This window comes from Canis lupus, chromosome 14 (genome assembly GCF_048164855.1).
Source record: "Canis lupus baileyi chromosome 14, mCanLup2.hap1, whole genome shotgun sequence".
Taxonomy (NCBI): Eukaryota; Metazoa; Chordata; class Mammalia; order Carnivora; family Canidae; genus Canis; species Canis lupus.
The window spans coordinates 32,738,263-32,755,318 of NC_132851.1; the positions used below are offsets into that span (position 1 = coordinate 32,738,263).

At 54.4% G+C, this 17,056-nt stretch overlaps 1 protein-coding gene across 6 annotated transcripts in view; it reads right to left on the reverse strand.

The window, feature by feature from the left end:
- ZFAT (zinc finger and AT-hook domain containing) overlaps positions 1-17,056 on the reverse strand; it is a 193,841-nt gene that overhangs the window by 170,699 nt on the left and 6,086 nt on the right. The window contains exon 1 of one of the 6 annotated variants that reach the window (XM_072774598.1): positions 3,789-4,091. The exons of the other annotated variants lie outside the window; for them this stretch is intronic. The gene's annotated coding sequence lies outside the window, so the exon portion shown is untranslated. Of the gene's footprint in view, positions 1-3,788; positions 4,092-17,056 lie in introns of those variants that run through there. 6 annotated transcript variants of the gene reach the window in all.

Below are 17,056 nucleotides of genomic sequence, written 5' to 3' on the forward strand. Positions count from 1 at the left end.
TAATGTGAACCCTGGTCTTCAAGTCTCATCCAGAGGTTAATGTGTAGAGAGACACACAGAGCCACCTGGGCCCAAGCCAAGGGAGTGGGGACAGCCCCACCCAACACCCGCCTCCACCTCCACGGGCCCGTTATGCACCTGCCCTCCTGCCTCCCAGCCACACCCACAAATAAAATCCAAGGTGCCCTCCCAGCTCTGAGGCTCAGCGAGCTGAAGCTCCAATAAGTGCACACCCTAGTTTGTGGTATTATTATCCAGCGTCTCATAAAATGCTGATGAACACACCAGCTTCTATAACTCACAAAGTTAACGTTTTTATTAAACGGGAGGGAGAAATCCCATGGGTGTTCCTTTGCTGAAACCGGATTAACAAAATAAAATAAGAAATGCTCAGGATCAGCTATAATTAACGCTGTGCCAACAGTTGCATTATAATTTTATGCATACACATTTCTTCCGTGTCGAAACTTGGCAGAATTTTTTTTTTAAGCTATTTTTAAGCTCTCTCCGAGTGAGCGCCTCGGGCAATGGTGTATGTGCGCCTTTAACATCATCCCAAGTGAAGAGCTGGGCCCCTTCTTCCCTGATGTGTGTGGACAGGAACCGGCCCGTCCCCCTCTTTTCCGGCTCTCCAGCCCCGCAGAGCCCTGGGAAGCTCTGAGGTCGCGGGGAGGCTCCTGTGCAAGGGACCGAGGTGGCTCCCAGACTCGCAGAAAGCGCCTCCGAGGTGACCGCACCTCAGGACCGTTTCCACGCTAAACATCAACTGTGCGAAATCCCGCAGCCCTTTTACAGGACATCTGAGGGTGACAGCAGCGCCCTGGCCATCACCACCAGGCCTCTCACTTTCCAGGGTTTGAGGTTTTTGCTCATTTATTTTGGTTCCTTTGTGTTTCGGAAGAGCCTTTTCATTCTAATTATTTCATTTAAATTCAATTTGCCAACATAGAGTATACACCCAGCGCTCATCGCATCAAGTACCTTCCTTAGTGCCCGGCACCCAGTTACCCCATCACCCCGACCCCCCCCCCCCCTTCTGCAACCCGGGAGAGCCTTTCATCTCACTTCTGAAGGGAAACGGCTGCCCGAGGCCAGCTCTCGGCCCGGGGCCTTGGGCCCCAGACCCTGGGTGCACACCACACCCGCATCGCAGCTGCGGGGTGGCTGGAGCAACCTTTTCCTTCCCCCACCTGCAGGCACTCAGCAGCCAGAAAAGAAGACATGAAAGCTTCCTGCTGACGTCATGAGGACATTATGGGGGGGGGAGGTGATTATGGGAGAAACAGTGGGAAAGAGCTGTGTAGACACATGGCGCGAATGCAGAACAAACTGGCAGCTCTTAAAGCGGGGGAAGTGGGGCGTGTTGGCTCAAGCTATGGACCGCGAGCTGGGTTGCTCCTGCTGCCCTCCTACCACCAGTGCTATCTGGTAAAGCAGCCAGCACGGGGGCCCTACAGACGTGCACACGCATGTGCACAAACATGCATTGTACATACACACATGGACACACATTAGACGTCTGAAACATGCATGCATACGTGCACAAACCTGAGTGTGGGCGCATGCTGGGTGGGCACACATGTTACACACACACGTGCACATGTAACACAAATGCACCCACATTCACACACACAGGCTTCCCTCGGGGAAACCAAAGATGCAGGCGACTCAGAAGCCTTTTGAGGGACGGACGTCAACACTCCAGCAGGAATGAGGCCAGCGAGTAGAAACCACGGTTCTGAGAAGAGAAAGCTAAAGGAAGGTGGGCAAACAAGGGAAGGACGCAGGGCGGCCAGGACTCACACTTCTGGAGTCTGAGACCAGGGGCACCTGGGAGGGAACACCTTGGGGCGGGGCCTGAGCCGCAGGAGCTGGGGATGCAGATCCCACGAGGAGTGTGGACCCAGCTGTGGACAGACAACTTGGTCGGGATCCCTCAGGCCCCTCCCTCTCCAGCAGGAGCCCAAAGTCTGCCCACAGTGTCTTCCCGCAGCACCCCAAGCCCGCAGGGGAAGAGCCAGGGCCCAGGGACTGGGAGATGCCGGGTCACTGTAGCCAGGGTTTAACAACTGGGCCTGCTTTCCAATTAGACCTGTCCAGTCGTGTTTCCCCACTCTGCTTCCCAGGCTGTCTTAAAGATGCGCTCAGTTTCTTCTGGCATGGCTCCAGGTACGCTGCCTGGCACACACTGGTGAAGACGCCGCCTGCCCGCACCCACCACTCGGAAACGGGGCAAAAACAAAGCCCTTAGGAAGGCTGACTCTGGCCCACTCCTCCTGCCTGGGAGAAGGGTTCGCTGCAACACACGTGTGATGCGCACGTGCCCACATAAAGCAGGGGTGCAGGGGGTCAGGAGGGAGAGAAGCGCACAGCAGCACTTCCCGGGCTCAAGCTGGCCAGTGTCGTGGGCACAGCAGGTTTGTAAGCTCACCCTCTCAGGCAGGTGGAGATCGCTCAGCACACACTCTGTGCCTGTGAGGTGTCAGGCCCTGTTCCTGCCCAAGGAGAACTCTGGGAGGGGAGGGGCTCCCACTCAGCCACTAGGGCTCAGGAGAGCCCACCCGAGCCGACACCATCCTATAGAAACGGGACCGCTGCCGTGATTTCAAATTCTCTAGCAGCCACATTAAAACAAAAAGAAACAAGTAAAATCAACGTCAACATGTCTTCTGTAATCCCGGAAATCCAAAATGTCACCATTTCACTTACAATCTGTGTTTAAAAGATAGATGAGAAATTTCATTCTCGTTTTTTTTCTTCTTTTTGTACCAAGTCTTTGAAATCCGGTGTAGGTTTTCTGCTTACAACATACCAAGGGTTTGCACTAGACACAAAGCCAGTATTCACTTTGTTTCCGGAACCCCGGGCAACCTGCCCCTGCAGATCCGAGAAATGTGGCGGGCAGGTTCCACTCGCCCACATCCAGGAGGACTGGACAGGGCCTCCACCACCCCCACATCTTTGGGAACCACCGAGTTAGGAAAACAGACAAGCAGAACAAGCAATTACAAAATGTAGACCTTGTTGACCAGGGTCCCTGTCCACGCTGTCAGGGAGAGGCAAAGACACGGGAACATTTTCATTTATTATGGTGATGGGCTTGGAAGCCACCTGTCCTCTCCAGGCTCCTGAGGTCATAATCAAGACATAAACTAAGCACCGAGGCAGGAGCTAAAAGCAGATGTGGGAAACATGCAAACTCAACTTCAAATTTTAAATGTCTGCTCTCCTTATTATGAAAGCCTCAGACCGGTCTCAGTGAGAAAGGAGTCTGGACTTGAAAATTAATTCTAGGGGAAAGGACTGCCCTCTAATATCCAGACGTGTCAAAGTGTTTTTCAAATTCCAGAAGAGAGCTTTCAATTAAGCGGGAAGAGCAGGTGGGAAGAGAGTTCTCCAAGCCCCACCGGCCGCCTACCCCAGCCTACCAGGATGATCTGGCCCCCTCTCCCGAGAAACTAAGACGTAGAGTAAGTAGTAGGTACGTTCTCCAAATGCCGCTGCCGTTGGGGGGGGGGGGGGGGGGTGACTTTAAACTTATGTTCATTTGCCTCGTTGACAATAAAACTTTAGTAAGTGCCTAATATTACCGCATATGAAGCTTCGCACGTTTAGAAATGAGTAAGATACAGAGCCCTGCCTCCCATTTTGTTCACGAGAATGATTTAAAGTGGCTGTGATTGTGTTCGTGGCCTAATTGCATAGACCCTTGCCTTGGAAGGGGCAGAGGTGCCTAAATCCAACCTCCCGGCCAGTGTCCACACAGAACAGCCCGACCAGACCCTCACCTCCAGTGTCTGAGCAGCTGCCACTTATGTTTACACAGCTGGGAGCTTGACAAGGTCAGACGACCGCCCTTCTCCCAGGCCCGGTTCCAGCTACTGAAGCGTCAGGGTGACCCTGGCAAGGCCAGCCCCTCCAGCGCTATCCCAACGGGCTATGCGGCGGTCCCGGGGGGTCTTCTCCCCCGCAAGCCTGGCATCCCAGTCCTTCAGCCGTATCCAGTGGGTCCGGTGGGTCCCCGAGCTTGGCGGAGGCCCGGCCCACAGCCCCACCCTGCAGGCGCAGGTGTCTTCACCCACGGCCGCAGGTCCACGAGCACACGCGTCCCCCAGGGGGCGACCGAGGGCAGAGAACGCCGGCCCCAGGAGCTCTGGAATGCTACCCTCGGGAGGGCTGGCAGGTGCCTGCATCTGGTCAGACTTGTTGTTTTAGTTCCGGAACCTTTCTTCAAGTCTCAGCTGCAAACTCGCCTTCTGAGACAGCCTTTTTTCTTAAACCCCCTCCCATATAAATTAGGTCTCTGTTACTCTGTCTTGCACTCCCTGTGTTCACCTTAGCAGCAATCACCACGACGTGTAATCATGTATTTAATGGCGTGTTTGTTTAACCTCTGTCTCCTCTAACAGACGGTATGCTCTAGAAACATCAACTTCATTTCATGTAGGATACAGTTAAAAGCTTAAGAAGATCAATGCTCCAGGCTGATAAAGATGTTACCTGTAATCAGAGAAATGCTGCAAACTTCCTTCATTGTGAGGACTAGAGCACTTCCGGAGCTCCCGCTTATGAAGCCCTGAGAATAACCTTGAACCGAGTCATTCCTCATTCTCACTTCCTAGTGACACAAGTTAAGACCCCGGGTGGCTCAGCGGTTTAGCGCAGCCTTCAGCCTGGGGCATGATCCTGGGGTCCCGGGATCGAGTCCCATGTCAGGCTTCCTGCGAGGAGCCTGCTTCTCTCTCTGCCTGTGTCTCTGCCTCTCTGTCTCTCATGAATATATAAATAAAAATCTTAAAAAAAAAAAAAAAAAAAGACCCCATGCTGGTGAGAGACCGGATGAGCTCAGGGTGGTACAGCCACGGGCCAGCCCCCTGCAGGGGGAAAGCACTTACTTCACGGCTCTGGTCCTCCAACTCTGTAAAATGGGAATAAACGCAGCGTTTGGAACGGTGGTTTGAAGAGAAAGCAGACCCGGACAAAGAGCCTGGAAGTGAGATGCTCAGTGAAAGGCAGCAGGGTCCAGATGTGCCAGGGAACCCGCCCTCCCGCACGGGGAAGTCCCGCTCCAACCACACGGCTTCCCGAGGACTTGGCTCCTTCCTGAACACTTACACCCTCGGGTCATCTCTGCACCCGCACCCCCTGTGTCTGTGGCCCCCTCCACAAAAAAAAAGGGGGGGCAGCAAAATTCAGCCCTTCCCCTGAAGTACAAGAAACACACTCAACCCAAACATTCACACACTTAAATAAAGTAGAAAAATAAATAAAGAAGCAGGTATGGGGTAATCCCTGAAATGAAATACAAACAGAAACAAAGGAATGGAATCGGACTTTAAATGAGTAACAGGATTTCACTGAAATGGGAGGGAAGGGCGGGGGGGGGGGGCGCGCACAAGCCAGGTCACTGGGGAAGCCGGTGTTGGTGAGGCAGGCCCCAGGTCAAAGAGAAATAGAGATCTAATTAAATATTGAACTCCAGTGAGTAGGCTTCTTTCCCAGACATGCAGGTTAGCAATTCGTAAACTATTTTTAGTAGATCCTAGGACTGAGCATATAAGTAACTTGCTGTGGGCACCTCGAGGCAGTCTCTCTGGGCCAGAGAAGGGAGCTATTGGGGAGGGGAGGGAGGGGAGGGAAAAGGAGGGGAGTAGGGGGGAGCACACACGGTGCCGCTGGGTCGGAATTGGGAAGATCCGCAGATATGGATGCATACGGGCCGCATCTGGAACTTCTAGGCGTCTGGGTGGTGTACACAGGCACCCGTCGCCCCGCTGGGTTTACAGAGGCCGGGAGGCAGCTCACCTAGCGTTGCGGCTCCGTCCCTAAGTACCATTCTCCACTGCGACCCGCTCTCCCCTAGACAGAGCAGATTCCAGAGCTGGAAGGGATATATCCTGTTGTCCAGAAACCCAGGAAGTTCTCAAAGAAAGAGGGGGCAGGTCAACGAGGCTTCCACTAGCCAAATATGGAGAAACCAGATCAGGAAATTAAATGATAAAAGTTGACAAAGCCCTGAATAAAGAATTCATGAGTCCACGGCAATATAAACAGATTTATATATAAAAAAAGGGAGGGGAGCTCTTCCTCACATAGAAAGACACCTAGTGATGCAGAAGAAATGGTGGCACGTGAAACTCAGCATCTGGCAAACCTCAGTGAGAACGGGCTCCGGCAAGAAGCACCGGTGGATGCGAAAGCCTGAGAAATGAAGAGGAGCGGGATAGGGACACAGCATCAAAATGCCTTGTCACGAGACGGTTAATTACCAAGAGGAAAAACAGTCACTGCCTCGAGAGAACCTGACCCCGTCAAACGTACATCCCACACGGGGCCGAGGGTGGCGGGACTCCCGACAGCAGGGCGTGGGTCGGGCGCCACTTCCGTGGCATCCGTGCCCAGACTGCAGGATCTGAACGGGATCACAAGGCAACTGCACAAGGCCCAAGGCAGGGGCACTCCACAAAACAGCTGGGCCCTACTCTTCAAAACTATCCGTGTCATGGAGCACAGAGACAGAGGAAGCGTCCCCTACTTAAAGCATGGAGGGACACGACAACTGCATGCGGTGCCTCAGCCAGGACTTCCTTCTGCTTTGTATAAAAGTAAGGGAACTGGTGAAACTGGATTTCCACCGGTGAAACCTGAGAAGCGCTACATCGACGTGGCTCTCTCGCTCCGATCACTGTAAGGTAGTCACGTGGGAGGAACATCCTTGTTTTTAGAAAACAAACACTGGAAATATTTAGGGTCGGGTCAAAGGGCACGACATCTGCACCTCGACCGCCAGTGCTTTGGAGAGAAGAGGGGCAGGGGAAGGGCACGCGAGAGGTTCTGGGACGTCCTCAGGCCGGACACCCACCCACGACCCGGAACATGCCCAGTCTCCAACCACAGGACCCTCGTGTCACACGCTCCCTCAGCCACAGGACCTCACGCCAGGGAGAGAAGGTGGCACCGGGCTGGTCAGGAACCACCAGAGCATCACCCGGCAGACGCAGCAGTAGAAGAAAAGGCAGAGGAAGAGTGAGAGATGGAGGACGACCTCAAGAGGGGCAGCGGACAGAGGGACGGGGGGACGCTCAGACGGACGGAGGGATGGGGTGGGACACTTGGACACTCAGAGGGACGAGGCGTGACACTAGGACAGAGGGACCGGACAAGACGCTTGGATGGAAGGAGGGACAGGGTGGGACACTTGGACGGGGGACGGGGTGTGACACTAGGACAGATGGAGGGACAGGGCACGACTCGGACACTCGGAGAGACGGGGTGTGACACTCGGACAGACAGAAAGATGGGGCAGGACGCTCGGACGGAGGGACAGGGCAGGATGCTCAGATGGAGGGGCAGGGCGGGATGCTCGGATGGACGGAGGGACGGGGCGGGACACTCAGACACCAGGGCAGCCGTGCTAAAAAAAAAAATCAAACAGCGATAGCAAGGGACGCCCCGATCCCACCTGCGCAGCTCGCGGCCGAGAGTTCCAGACTCGCCCTTCCTTCAGCCGCCCCAGCCGGGACCCCGCTGCCAATGGACCACCCTGCCCCCCAACACGACCGGCCTCCTGGGGGTGGCCGGGGGTCAAGGGCCCAGCGCCCCCCTGGGGACCCGCCCACCCTAGACCTGGTCCCCGAAAGCCAGCCAGGGAGCAGGCAGCGACCCCAGGGCGCCCTCCTGCCTGAGGTCTTTGCACCCCTCCGCCCGGCTCCGCCAGGGAAGCCCGACCCCCCCCCCCCCCACCCACCCCCGGCCCCGTGCTCCTGGGCACCTCTCACGTGGCCTCGACTAGGGAGCAGGACGCGGGAAAAATCAAAATGAACGTTAGAGCATGTAAGGTTTTCCCTGATGACTGTTTTTCTTCTGAAAACTGCAAAGAGGAGGAAGAAGGAAAGGAGGGGAGAGCCAGACATGAGAAAAGCAGAACGGGGCCCGGCGGTGCAGGCTGCTGGGCCCCACAAGCTCCCGGGAATCCAGGGACCTCGTGCACCCCCGCACCCCCCGCCCCCTCCCCGCAGACGATGCAGCACCTCTCCCGGCGGGTGCAGGTGCCAGATGCGGGGAGCCCCCACCTGGGGGAGGTAGGTCCTGCCGTGGCAGGGCCAAGGCAGCTGCCGGGCGGCAGGGCACCAGGGACGCCGGCACCCCAGGGCGGTGGGGTCTCCAGCGGGGCCCCAGGAGACTCGGCCACTGCCCCATGCTCCCCTGGGCCTGCTCTCGCTCAATGACCCCCGGGGCCCACCGAAATCCCCCCCGGAGCACCAGCCTTCACCTGACTCCACCCTCCAGAGACAACTCCAGACAGAGGTTTAGCCCCCATGTTACAGAAAAAGAAGGGGCTTCAAGGAGCCCCGAGGACTGTCACAAGGAGGGGCCCAAATTCTGAGTGAGGTCTCTGATGCTCCTCAGCAGGTGCTATTCCCCTGCGCCTACCTGTCCAGGGCCCCCCACCCCGGCGGCTGGGGCAGTGGGATGGGGACCCCGGATCCTGGCAGCAGCCAGGGAAGGGCCAGGATGCAGAAGGCACAGGCCATGGAGGGTCAGTGAGGGACGCTGGGCTGCATCCCCCCCCCCAGCTGGGCTCCTCCCTGCCTTTACCCCTGCTCTGCGCGCTGCCCTCCCGCCGCCCTGGTCACCGCTCAGACATCACTCAAGCCCAGGCGGCAGCAACCATACGCTGTACCCTCCGCCCCGTACAGCCTGCCGCGCTGCCTGGGAGGTTACACACAGGCCTGTGGTCTGGAGCCATCACCACCATCGACACACACAACAGAGAGGCCTCGTGACCCTGCAGCCCACGCCACCTCCCGGACAGCACCTGGGAACCACACATGGTCTTCTGTTCCTGTCATTCTGCCTTTTCCAGAACTTCTGAAAACTGAAATCACAGTCTTCTGTTTTCAACTGTAGTAAAATAAGTGATTCCTCCTCCCACCCACGTTTAAGTTCAGTGGCATGAGGCGCATCCACGCTGCCGTGCGGCCACGCCTGCCACCTGTCCCCAGAACGTCTCATCGCCCCTGACTGAAACCCCATGCCCCCTGAAGAAGCACTCACTCCCCAGTCCTGTCTCCTCCGAGCCCACCGCCCCTACCCTACAGCCTTCTCCACCCACGGGGCCACCCCACGTCCCTCACCAAGTGCCATCACACCCGATGGCCTCAATCCACTTAGACGAGGTCCTCGAGGTTCATCCACATCACAGCTGACATCAGAATTTCCCTCCTTTTCAAGAAGGAACGATACACCACTGTACGCATACGCCGGTCTGTTTAGCCATTCATCGGTCAACGGACCTCTTTATGCTGCTGCAGGTGACGCTGCTGTGAACGTGGCATACAAATACCTTTGAGTCCTTGAGTCCAACTATTTTGGGTATTGCACAGACACAGAACTGCTGGATCACAGAGAAATTCTGTTTTTTAAGATTTTTTGATGAAGCTCCATATGGTCTTCCATCATGCCTGCCATTCACGTTCCCTCCAACAGGCCACAAGGGTTCTGATTTCTGATTTTTCCCCACGTGCTTATTACGGCAGGTCACCTTTTGTGTCCGGCTTCTTTCACTTAACATGGTTTGGTTTCGGTTTTTTTAAGATATTATTTTTAAGTCCTCTCTACACCCAACCTACAACCCCCAAGGTCAAGAGCTGCAGGCTCTACTGACTGAGCCAGCCATGCTTCTGAGATGGATCCATGCTGTCGCCTGCATCGCTCTTCCTGATGAACCACGTTCCACTGTAGGGCTGTCCCAGAGTCTGTTTAGCAATTCATCAGCTGATGAGCATTTGAGGTGGCTCCAGTTTGGGGCGACCACAACTAAAGGTGCTCTGAACGTGTGCATACAGGTCTTCATGCCTCCCGGGTAATTACCTGGGGCTGGGACTGCTGAGTTATAAGGTGAGTGTGTGTGTGACGTCGTCGGAAGCCTCCCGAGGATTTCCAAAGCTGCTGCATCATCCGGCCTCCCCACCACCACGTGTCAGTGTTCTAGAAGCTCCACTTTCTTACCCACCCTGGGTGTTGTGAGCGTTTATGGTTCAGCCACCCCAGTGGACGTGTAATGGCATCTTGACGTGGCTTTAAGTCACACCTCCCCGGGGGTAATGATGTTGAGCTCCTTCTCCCATGCTCCCTGGTCATTTTATCAGCTCCTCTGTAAAACAGCTCCCAAACCTTTTGCTCGTTTTGTACTTGATTTCATCTCCTCTGTGGCTGTGAGCTAGCTCCCTGAGAATGGGACTCTCAGGACCCCTAAGGCCTGGGGGCACCATTCCTGGAGTACGGTGTGTGCAGTCGAAGGTTCGGGCCCCAGCCAGGGCCTTGCGCACACAGCAGGCCTGGGGACTGGGCGTGTGCAGGAAGATGCTTCTTTGATCTCTGGTGACCCAGGTCTCCCCCAGCCGTCAGGCCTTCACCTCCAGCCTGGCCCAGACCCAGGTTCTGGAACCCGGCAAGGTCCTAACAGAGGGCCTAGAAGGAGCCTCTCTAAAGGCTCAGGGGCCCAAAGTGTACCCTGCTGCCGGCCCAAACACAGAGTGACCACAGAGCTCCCTGTGACCAAGCCCGAGCTTCGGCTTCCTCGTTTGCTAAAGCAGAGATACTACGGCCACTTCACAGGGCTTTTGTGCAGAATAAAGTAAGGAACAGATGTGAAGGCCCTGACTGAGCGGGTCTGCAGCCGTGACGGTTCTCATTACCGGATCCTCGCTTACTCGCCCAGCAACTGCCTGCTTTCACCGAGGGTCAGGCCGCTGCTTCGTGTTTTATTGTGTATTATCACAAATCCCTCTCATTATGCATTTAGTTCCCAAAGATACTACTGAAACGTACAAGATGGTCAGGGGAGGAAGGTGAGGCTCCGGAGAGGGGAGCGGGAAAGAAGGAAAAGACGGATGGTGGACGAAAGGAAAGGAACCTGCCAAACGCCAGGTGCGTTCCCAAACCTCCTCTCTGGACCTTTACAACAGGAACAGTATGTAGATACAAGGTGACAGGGGCTCAGTGACTTGTCAAGGTCCCACAGCCCTTAAACAGCAGGACCAGGACTCCCACCGGCTTCTTCCATTCTGGGGCCTCCACTCCCTGCAGTATCTGAACCTGGTTCCCTGCCTGTGGCCCGGGGGACGGACGGGGCAGGGCTCACTCCCACTCATGACAGAGTCCGGGAGCCGTGTGGCCCTCCCAGGCTCCTACGGCCACCAGGGCTGCACAGGACAGTCTGCCGGGTGGGGACACTCTCCAAATGGTGGGGGCAGGGTCTCAGTCCCCAGGAAGGGTCTTCCTGAGGTGCTTCTGGCAACCTGGCAAGCCCTACACCAGCCCCTGGCCCAGCTCAGAAATAAAAACAGGTCAGGGGCACCTGGGTGGCTCAATTAAAAGTCTGCCTTTGCCTCAGGACATGATCCTGGGGTCCTGGGGAGTGGGGCCCTGTGTTGCAGGAAGGGAGCCTGCTTCTCCCTCCCCGCCCCAGCTCTTGCTTGTGCATGCTCTCTCTCCCTCTCAAATACATAAACAAAATCTTAGAGGGGGAAAAAAAAACAGAAAGAAACAAAGAAAAACAGGGAGAACTCAAAGGCCTTCTCTGCCACCGCAAAAAGGAACCAACAAAGCCTGGGAAGTTTCAGATCCCTATGCCTGTTAGGTTGTTGTTCACTCCTCTTTCCCTAAAAGCAAACACAGATGGGAGGCTTGCTGGTCTCTAAGGTAAAACCTAATCAATCACCAGTGCCATGGGTTTCTCTGACCCTGCCCTAACCTCTATTCCCTCAGCCACTGCCCTGGGGTGAGTGCCATCTACCCTGGGCTTCACTACGACGGCACCTAATGAAGGTCTCCAAAAAATGTCCTCCTATGTATTCTTTATAACTTACAACTTCAAAAACTGGGGCACCTGGGTGGCTCAGCGGTTGAGCATCTGCCTTTGGCTCAGATGGTGTTCCTGAGGTCCTGGGATCGAGTCCCACATCAGGCTCCCCACAGGGAGCCTGCTTCCCCCTCTGCCTGTGTCTCTGCCTCTCTCTGTCTCTCATGAATAAATAAAATCTTTAAAAACCAAAAATAAAAAAGTAACTTCAAGAATTGCTATACAGCCAGGGTAATTCAGACAATGTGGTACATCTGATTAAGGGTAGACGAAGAAGAGATCAATGGAATAGACCAGAGAACTTAGAGACGGACCCACTCATAATTTGCAACAAAAGGACCAAGGTAACTCAATGGAGAAAGGAAAGTCTCTTCCAACAAGTGAGTCTGGAGACACTGGACATCCACGTGGAGAGTGTGGCGGGGTCGAGAGCCCTACCTCACACCGCAAGCAAACTAACTTGAGATAGATTGTAGACCTAAACCTAAAAGCAACAAGCATAAAGCTTTAAAGAAAATAAAAAAAACACACGCAGGAGAATATCCTTGGGACTCTAAAGCAGGAGACTATTTCTTAGAGAGGATACAAAAAGCACTACCTGTAAAGGCAAAAATACCTGTAAAGGCAAAAATAATGGGAAACCAGACTTTATTAAAATTATAAACTTCTAAACAAAGATGATACTAAGGAAACTAATAAGTGATCAGAGACTGGAAGAAAGTATTCACAACACATTTGTATGACAATAGACTCCTATTCAAACTACATATAAGATATATACATATAAAATCGCTACAAGCCAACAATTAAAAAAACAACAAAATGTTTAAAATAGGTGAAAAACTTGGACATTTCCTCAAAGATGATATACAAACGGCCAATGAAGCACAAGAAAAAGCACTCAGGTGGCTGATCGTCAAAGAAATACAAATTAAATGAGATACTACGGTATGCCCTCTAGACTAAATCAAAGGAAAACCAGTGACAAGGCCCAATGCGGGTGACGGGGAAGTGAGTTCTCCTACACTGCCGATAGCGGTACAAACAGTACAACTATGCCAGGAGGCTATTTGTAAGTTTCTTTAAAAGTTGGGGCGCCTGGGGGACTCAGTCAGTTAAGTGTCCAACTCTTGATTTCAGCTCAGGTCGTGGTCTCAGGGCTGTGGGTTGCTGGGCTCTGTGCTGGGCATGGAGCTTACGAGGGATTCTCTCTCCCTTTCCCTCTGTCTCCCCCCACACACTCTAATAGAAGAAGAAAGTCTGCCCTACAACCCAGCCATCCCACTACCCAAAAGGGATCCAAATAAAGGCCTACAAGAAAAGCCCTACAAGAATGGTCATGTCAGCTTCCTTCACAATAACCAAAAAGGAAATAAGCTCAGATGTTTACCATATAAACATCCATACAATGGAATGCCATTAGAAAATAAAAGAAACACAAACCCGGATCTCAGGGCCTCTATGATAAGTGAAAGAAACCAGACACCAAAGAATTCTGATGTTCTACAAAAAACAGTGCCTATGGTGACATTACTCAGACCAGTGGCTGCTTGGGGTGAGGGGCAGGAATGGGGTGGGAAGCGGCAAGACAGAACTTTCCGGGGTGAGGATAAAGTTCTGTATCATCGGGGTGTGGGGAATACGGGTGTTCAAACCCTACACTTGTGGTCTGTGCATTTCACTACAGATTATTACACCTCAAAGAAACTGTCTCCAGGCAGCTGCTGAGGCAAACTGGCAGGCCCTGTTAGCCTCTCAGTGTACAAAGTTTGCACAAGAAAGTCCCAAATAGCTTTCTGCTGTTGGAAAGACCAGCACCACAGACCTCCAGCACCCCGCCCCTGCCCCCAGCCCCAGCGCTCACCGAGGCCCACAGAACACACCGGTGGCTGCTCACACCTGTGCCGAGGTGCCACCGACCCTCTGCAGGGCACCTCCCCTCACTCTTCAAGTTCCAGTTCGGGCACCTCCTCCTTCAGGAAGCCCTCCCGGAATCCCCTGGCTGGGCTAGCTGCACCCCTCCTAAAGCCCTGATTCTCGGGGCTCACTTGCATCACAGCACCTGGCACTTTCTCCTGAGGGAGCGGGTTTTCCACTGCTAGGACTGTGTCAGAGCCTCAGGAGGCAATAGCGTGTCCTATTTGACTTGACGTCTCCAGCTCCTGGAACAAAGTTTGGCACAAACACCTGGGCAAACTGGGGAATCAGCTTGGTGGAGGGGAAAAAAAAAAGTAAGGAAAAGAAAATGTGCCAAGGGGCAGAGAAGTGATAGTGGCCCCTGAAGAAAAGACCTGGTGGCAGAGAAGCCAAGGGGCTGCCGCGCAAGCCCTCTGGGATGCCAGGAAACGTGAGTCCCCCATTTCCAGAATGCTGCTGCCGAAGCCTGCTGCTCCTAGTTTCCAGGTGCCATGGCTGAGCGGGTCCCCCAAGACCCCCGAGGCCCCCCAGCAAAGCCAGGTCCCCACCCTGCCTGTCCTGCCTGGGCACAGACCCAGCGTGGGACACAACGGCAGCAGACTCCAGACTTCACCACTTTGCAGCTCCATGTGCTACAAGACTTAAAAGAACAAAGAAAAGTCTGTCACCGGATTTAAAACCCTTTTTACATTAATACATCAAGCATAATCTTTTTACAAACCAACTCGATTACCTATATATTTTGCGTTCCCTGACAAAAAGAGACACAACTTCACATCTGTAATAAACGTTTAATATGTCTGCTTGCTTTGCTCCTGGATTACTTTTTTGCCACCACCCCCTCCCCTTTTAAAACATTAAAGTCTGGGCAGCCTGCAGGGCTCAGTGGTTTAGCACCGCCTTCAGCACAGGGCCTGATCCTGGAGTCCTGGGATCCAGTCCCACGTCGGGCTCCCTGCAAGGAGCCTGCTTCTCCCCGTGCCTGTGTCACTGCCTCTCCCTCTCTGTCTCTCATGAATAAATAAAATCTTTAAAAAGTAAAAATTAAAATTAAAAATTAAATAAAAAATTAAAGTCCACGGCACCATTCTAACCACGAATGTTTTCAAGTAGCAAGTAGATGACAATGTATTAGGGTTTACAGCGGAGAGACCGGGTCTGGGTCAGGAAGGGACAAACACCAGCGCCACCAGGCCTGGAGTAGGCAATAGGATTAGGTCTCCTTTTGCAGACTGGAGCGAAGCAACAGGGGTTTCAAGAGTCAGGTGATTGGCAGATCTCCGAGACCCAGAGCACGTGTTCTCTCCACCCTCCCCATTGTCCCGGCCCCTAAAGTTGACACCTGCCCTTGAGAAATTTCAAAGACAGTGAAATTTTAACAGGATAAACAGCTGAGAACAAGAGAAAACTTCACTCTAGGCTAAGTCCCCTCTACATAATTAAATCCGCCCAGCTTGATGGGGAGGTTTTCAGAGGCAGCAGGCAGGAAACTACCTATAAAAGGAAAGGCAATTACGAAGAGTCTTTTCAATACACCTAATTCTTGATTGCCCTTGCCCCAGGCAGAAACTTAAGTCTTTTTTTTTTTTCTTTTTGGTGTATTTTCTTATTAGAGTTCGATTTGCCAACATACAGTATAACACCCAGTGCTCATGCCGTCAAGTCAAGTGCCCTCCTCAGTGCCCGGGACAGCTATCCCTGAGAAGTTGTTCTGTAAACCATAAGGCCGGGCCAGAGGAGGAACAGAGGTCGCTGCACCAGGTAAACTGGAAAGGCCGAGGGGGGAGCCGGGTGGCAACATCTCTAATTTACTGCGATGACCACGGCAGCCAAGCTCACCACCCAAGACAGGGGCCCCACACACCACAGGCACTCCATCCATTCTGCCATCACGTCTTGTACTGCTTCCCCCAAAATCAACCTAACGACCGAGCCAAACAGGAAGCTCTTTTCAGAAATAAGCTGATCACAGGTTGACAAATAACAATGCTTAGAAAAACATGATCTCTTGGAGGACGCCTGGGTGGCTCAGCGGTCGGGGGCCTGCCTTCGCCCCCGGGGTCCTGGGATGGAGTCCTGCGCATTCAGCTCCCCTGCAGGGAGCCTGCTTCTGTTCTTCATGGATAAGTAAATAAAATCAAGAAAAAAGAAAAGAAAGAAAAGAAAAGAAAAGAAAGAAAAGAAAAGAAAAGAAAAAAGAAAAGAAAAGAAAAGAGAGAAAGGAAGGAAGAAAAGAAAAGAAGGAAGGAAAGGAAGGAAGGGAAGGAAGAGGGAAAGGAAAGGAGAAAGAAAGAAAGATACCTGATGTCTCATTTATTTCCGCTGGAAATTGAAGCAACAAATGCCCGGGTTTCTTTTCTAAAGCTGTTAAGTCCCAAAGAGGGGAGGCGGGCAGCTCGTTCTGTGCATCAGCACAACTTGGGGCGAGGTGGGGGGGGGGGGTGCAGCACAGCAGTCGTCATTGTAAGAAAGCGTGCGGGGCTGTGGTCCAGGGGTCCTGACCCAGGGCGGGGTGAGGCTGGGCACACGGAGCTCGGGGCCGGGGGCAGCCGTGGAGGGCGAGCCCCTTCACACGCTGCGGTTTCCGCAGGGTCCCCGGGGGAGGCAGGAGAGCCGCAGCTCCTTCATCCCCCCAAGCCCCACTCCCGGGGCGCGAGCCTGCGTTTCACCCCAACCTGGAGGACGCGGGTTCTCGGGGCGTCGGCTCGGACCTTTTGGAACCGCGACCCTCTACCCCTCGCCAGGAAACGACGCACACGCCTTAGCCTCGCGGGGGACACGAGCAGCCAAACGCCCACGGCCCGTGCCGACCCCGGGTGAACAGGCCCCCGGCGCAAGCTCAGGGGTCTCGGGCCGGGCGCTGCGCGGAAAGCCCGACCGCTACGGGCCAGCCTGCAGAGAGGCGGGTTCGGCGGCGCAACCACGGACGGCTGCCTGGAGGAGGTGCCTTCTGGGCTGAACTTTGGAGGGTGAGGAAGAGGGCCCCCGACGAGGAGCTCCCCCGCGGCGTTTGGGGCCCCGTCCACGGCGCGCAAAGCTGTCCAGCTCCGCCGGCGCCGCCGAACCCGGTCCGTCCGCGGGTTTCGCAGAGGAAGAGCCGGAGGCGCCCGGGCGGGGAGGCCGGGATTCGAACCTCTCGCCCGCCAGGACGGCGACGCTCCCGGTCGCCCTGGAAACGGCCCCCGCGCACGCGCATGCGCACGCGCACGCGCGCAGCCTCCCCGCGCCGCCTCCGGAGCCGGCGCTCTCGCGACTTCTCGGAAATAAACCCCC